This window comes from Lepidochelys olivacea, assembly GCF_965140295.1.
Source record: "Lepidochelys olivacea isolate rLepOli2 genome assembly, chromosome: 19".
Lineage (NCBI taxonomy): Eukaryota > Metazoa > Chordata > Testudines > Cheloniidae > Lepidochelys > Lepidochelys olivacea.
The window spans coordinates 11834492-11840491 of NC_140429.1; positions in this window are offsets into that span (position 1 = coordinate 11834492).

Consider the following 6000-nt stretch of genomic DNA (forward strand, 5'->3'; position numbering starts at 1 on the left):
CCAATGTACAGAGGGGGAAACTGAGGCAGAGAGCACCCCCCCCCCAAGATGACACAGGAAGTCAGTGGCAGAGCCAGCACTAGACCCCAAGTGCCATGCCCCGGTCATGCTGCCCTTCTAAACCATTGCTACGTAATCTGCAATCTTATAAAGAAGTTTATAAAGGACTTCAGCAGAGTTGGAAAAGAAACGGCAGGAGGGCCCAGATCCAAAGCTATTTAGGCTCCTAACTTCCACTGAGCCTAACTCCCTTTGTGGATCGGGGCCGAGGCGAATAGGAGCCACCTTATAGCCAGAGCTCGTTACAAGCCACAATGTCACAACATGGACTCCCGCTATGGAAATCAAACCAAGTTGTGGAATCACACAGCAGTGGCAGCAGCTGTGGTTCCAGAAGGACGGGCTGCTTCAGACTCTTCAGCCTTGGGTCTCACAGGTCCCCTTGACCGCAGAAATGGGCCTTGAAGGGCCTAGCACTTTGACAGCCCCGATAATACTTTGCACAGCGTGGGCAGCGCTGTGCAAATACCCTGCTGGGGGCAGGGGGAGGGATATGGCCCCACATAAATGCTTTAGAAATACAGAACTTTGCAAAAATGCAGCCATCTCTGGAGTGGAGCACGGCAGCCGTTTAACAGCCTGCACCAGGGCTACACAGCATTTTGGGTCAGGAAATGAAGGAGGAGCCCATCTCCAAAAGAAACTGCAGAAGAGCAATCAGGGCATCGAGATGTAATTACGCAGGTTGGTATTGGGTGTGACACCAGGGTTAACACCTTTGCTCCTAGGAAAAGTGCTTCACTGGCCGTGAATGGACAGAACCTTTGTTTTATAATGGGAGTCAGAGTTGTTAGTACTGATCAAAAAGTCATTCCGATACCACATCTCTCCCGCCAACTCCATACAGTCAGAAAACCAGGGGTGCAGGGAGACGTGCGCTGTTCAGGAAGTTTAAAATCAATAGAAAACATTTCCAAAGACTTGAACCCGACATGGATCGTGACCATTAGCAGGGGAGCAGCAAGCCCTGTGCTAGATCATGCTGCCAAGCTATGTGGTAGGGGACAGTACAGAATCATAGAATATCAGGGTTGGAAGGGACCTCAGGAGGTCATCTAGTCCAACCCCCTGCTCAAAGCAGGACCGATCCCTGACTAAATTATCCCAGCCAGGGCTTTGTCAAGCCTGACCTTAAAAATATCTAAGGAAGGAGATTCCACCACCTCCCTAGGTAACGCATTCCAGTGTTTCACCACCCTCCTAGTGAAAAAGCTTTTCCTAACATCCAACCTGAACCTCCCCCACTGCAACTTGAGACCATTACTCCTTGTTCTGTCATCAGTTACCACTGAGAACAGTCTAGATCCATCCTCTTTGGAACCCCCTTTCAGGTAGTTGAAAGCAGCTATCAAATCCCCCCTCATTCTTCTCTTCCGCAGACTAAACAATCCCAGTTCCCTCAGCCTCTCCTCATAAGTCATGTGTTCCAGTCCCCTAATCATTTTTGTTGCCCTCCGTTGGACGCTTTCCAATTTTTCCACATCCTTCTTGTCGTGTGGGGCCCAAAAGCCATGGGACCCTGCTGACCTCCGTTCTCAGGGTAGTTCCCATCTGTGCCCAGCCTTCAGAGAGTGAGCAGTGATGTCCTGGTGTATATGAGAAAGGCCACATGGTCTGAGCCCAGGGCAAGGAGCCAGGAAGTCCTGAGTGCGAATTCTAAGGCGGATTCCAGCTCCCTCTGGAAGTCATTTCTCCCATCTGCCTGTATTCCCTCATCTGCAACATGGCAATGACAATAACAATAACAGGATGATGAGCTGGTTAGGCTGTATATACACCACTGCCCTCTACTGGAGAGAATAGGGTTGCTTACGGGTGCATTAAAGACCCGAGCTGGCAAGTGAGGATTTGCCTTTAACTCAAGTAGAAACACACTCTGGTTTTAGAACAGGAGGACGTGAGTTCTTACCCCACTGCTGCCTGGAAGTGCAGAGTGGTCTGGATAGCCCGTGTCGTGTTGAGCAATAGCTGATGGTTAAATGGGTTCTCTCTGCCCTTTGCTGTGACTTTTTGTTCTTTTCACGGTGACCTCTCTGGACCCCAGCCGTGGAGACGGGGCAGCAATGCTGTCATCAGAAAGCAAACAGGTTGCTGATCCTGATCAGCAGCACAGGAATGTTGGTGGGCTGGAGGGAGGGGAGGGGAGGGCAGATGACCAGATTCACCTCTGGGGTAGCTTCCGTTGAAACCAATGGAGTTGCACCAAGGCTGAATTTGCCCCATTCCCCTCTACAAAGCTTCTAAAGTCAGCAAAAAGAACAAGGAGTCCTTGTGGCACCTTAGAGACCAACACATTTATTTGGGCATAAGCTTTCGTGACCTAAAGCCTACTTCATCGGATGGTTGTCAGGTTAAACGCAGAGATTTATGTGGCGAGACTGAATGCATGAATTAATGGGGTCCTGTGCACCCAAAGAGGACCCCCAGTGTGGAACAAAGGAGCCACACCCCTTAATAAAAACAACCGCACATGAGCAAGATAGAGCCAGGTGGAAGGTCCTGCTTCTGTCCTTCATCTTGGGCCCCACCTGCCGTGGATCCAGCCCGGGTGGCGTTATTAATGAGCAGTGGCTTCCCCCCTGCCTGCCCCGTTTCGAGGAGCCTGATGCCCCCTGACACTATCAAAAGGGGGTGGAGGGACCCGGCGTCGGGGAGTCGTTTGGCGGGATCAGAGGGCATGAGGGAGCTGTGTAGCGTGCGTTCCTCCCGCCCAGCAGAGCCAAGGAGGAAGGAGTCAGAGCTCTGACATTTGTTTGTTAATGAACCAAATGTCCCTGCTGCAGCCCACAGGAGAACTGGGCTCCCTGCCAGCGAGCTCCATACTGCACGGGAGGGTGGGGGGAAGACACTGTCCACAGCAGATCCTGCTGAATCACTTTCTAGCTGCACTGGCAACTGCCTGCAGCCTTCTCGCCCTGACTCACCAGCTTTCTGGGAAGGGATCATGGGACGGGAAGGGTTGTGAAATGGGGGAGGCGGGTGCCTGACGGTAATCAGCCCAATCTGTCCCAAGCCCAGGTGTTTATCCCTCCCGTTTCAAATGACCAGGCCTCACTCGGCTCCCTGTCTGGGCAAGCAGGGCAGGCTGCTCTGAGAGAAGCAAACTTGGAAGGAGAGAATGTTTATACAGCAAGAAACTGACGAGGGCTGGATTGCTTTCCCTGTGGTTTCTCTGCTTTCCCTGAGCATGTTCGTGTTTGAAGAAGGGGTTTTGCTCCCTCTTCTGCTTTTCTCCGCTTGCCTGTGGGCTTCCAGTGCTCTCTTGCCCCTTCTCTCCTTGCTTTCTCATCCTTCTTCAGTAACTATTTGTATTATGGCAACGCCTAGAAACCCCACCTGAGAACAGGGTCCCTTTGGGCCAGTCCCTGCCCCTGGAACCCTTCCGCCAGGTGCTGCCGGCAGCAAAAAGGGCCGAGTTGAATTTCCTAGGTGTTTCTACTGAAAACTTAAACACCCAGAAACCTGGGAAGCTATCTATTCCACACTGGGATCTTGCCCAGCCATACCTCCCCCCTCACAAGGGGTTTAAAAACAAAGAACTTTACTGGGGAGGAGGGAAGAGAAAGGACCCAGGATAAATTTGGGAAAGCCAGGGATTAATAAATGAGCAACACCTATTAGGTAAGACCTCCCCCCCCCGCACACGCACATGTACGCACCCCCACCCCTGGGTATCTTTGCAATAGCCTCAATCCGAGTCCTGCTCTGGTAGTTTGGAGTGGCTACGGCCTTTCAGCCACTTCCCTCCTCACCAGATCCCACACTCAGGGTTTGGTCGGCCAGGCCCAAGAACTCTGGCTGCTTTGAGAGCTCTCCCACCCTGCACCAGGGACATGGTTGCAGCTGTGCTAGCGGGGTTGGGAGGCCCATACCAGTGTCCTTCAGCTAAGCTCCTGCTGCTCTCTCCGGCTTCCTGAGCCCCATCACCTGCCTGAGCTCTGCCTCCAGCTTCCACGCCACACGCTGCCTTTGAGCTACCACTGCAAAGTCTTTGGAGAGAACTGAGTGGCCTGAAGAATGCTTAACAGAGTCCTTGTCCCTAGGGAGGCAGTGGTACTCCCAGGAAGAGATACAGCCCCGTTCTCTCTCTACCTCCTCGTGCTTTGGCTAGGCACTGCTATCCATTTGTGCTGAACCACGCTCTCTCTCAGGGTGACCTCTCACACCAGGCACATTCGGTGCAGTTTGTTTGTCCTGTCATTCCCAAACACGGACAATAACGTCGTGTTGCCCCAAACTCAACACTTAACGGTCTTTTGAGCAAAACGCCCCATTCTGCCACATAACAAATGCAAATGAAGCCTCGCCCAGTTACATTTCCCCTTGCTCACCAACAGATGGCAGCAGAGAGCACCCTCCCCGATGGCACCTCTGTCCACCTGGAGCTCTCAAGCAGCTCTGAGCCTCTCTTCTGCCTGTTCACCAACAGCTAGGGAGACCAGATGTCCCGATTTTATAGGGACAGTCCCGATTTTGGGGGCTTTTTCTTATATAGGCACCTATTACCCCCCACCCCCTGTCCCAATTTTTTACACTTGCTGTCTGATCACCCTACCAACAGGTGGCAACACCAAACTCCCTATACGTTAGGGTTTCAGGCTGCAGGGCATACACCCTGAAAAGCATACAGTGTAATAAGATAAATGCACGAGGGTGGGGAAACTGAGGCTCAGAGAGGGGAAGTGACTGGCCCCAGGTCACAAACAAGTCAGTGGCAGACACATAATTAGAACCCGGGTCTCAGTTCCATGCAGTATCCACAGGACACTTGCAGGCTGAGAGCTAGTCTGATGTCTGGCATGCAGCACATAATCACTAAGCTCCACCCATCTTCTCCTTGACTCGGGGGTCCAGCCAATGTCCTTTGCTGTAGGATGCATAGAAAATGCAAAGCAGCAGGTCTCCTCCCTTCGGGCCAGAATCTGATCTCAGCTACACCAGTGCAATTCACGGTGTTCCACCGGCGTAACTCAAGAGACGACATGGCCGGCCATTGGACCATGGAGCTAAGACCATGCAGAGAAAGTGCCCTCAGCCCTCGCTCTAGGTTCTCCAGTAGGTTCCTCTTTCCATCCTTGCCCACCAAGAAACTGAACATCCAGGTTTGGTGTGACTGACATGGCCGGCAGCAGAAGTGTCCAAGGATTCTGAAGTCACATGGTCACGCCCGTTGGTATTTTCTGCCAGGCTGCCCTGAGGATCATTAGAGAGATGGGCCGACATCATTCACCCAGCACTGCCTGGTCATTTGCACCGGAGGATGGGCAGGGCCCATTTAGACCAAGCAGGGCCCAGATCCTCCAAGCCTTCCACAACAAAATCAAAATCACAGCTCTTCTCTTCCCCACCCAGCACTGCCTCTTCCTTCCAGCCCTGCTGAGTCCCTGGCTGTTGTTCTCCCCTGCCCGGATTCCTGGCTGCTCAGATCCATGGGGCTGCTCAGCAACGTCTGCATCCCATCGCTTAGCTGTAGAACATCCTGCAGTGTGCACAGCAATCTGCCCCAAGGGACCAAAGGAGCAGGATCGTGCCAAGGGACCCGTGCTGCATGCTAAGGAGAAGGGGGGCGCCCGGGTGTGGCCAGACAGCTTCTGGGAGCTCCAGGGAGTCGCTGAGACAAAGCCCCCTGGGGGTATCCACAGCCACTCCCTGCCCATGCAGAGTTCCAGGGTGGGGGAAGCTGTACGTAAACATAGCCTTGCCCATGGGGCATTAGGGCCAATGCAGATCCTGACTGCTCCCGTCAGCCAATGGAAGCCTTCCTCTGTCATGTTGGGGGCCCAGCGACTGACACTTACAAGGCAGCTGTCTGCAGCCCCATGGGGACTGAGGGCAGCATGCACCCTTGGAGCAGAGAAGGAAGAGCTCCCTGCGTCATCTGCATAGAGCCCAACCGTCGGCCCGGTGCAATGAATTTCAGCTAGACTGAAGCCACATGCC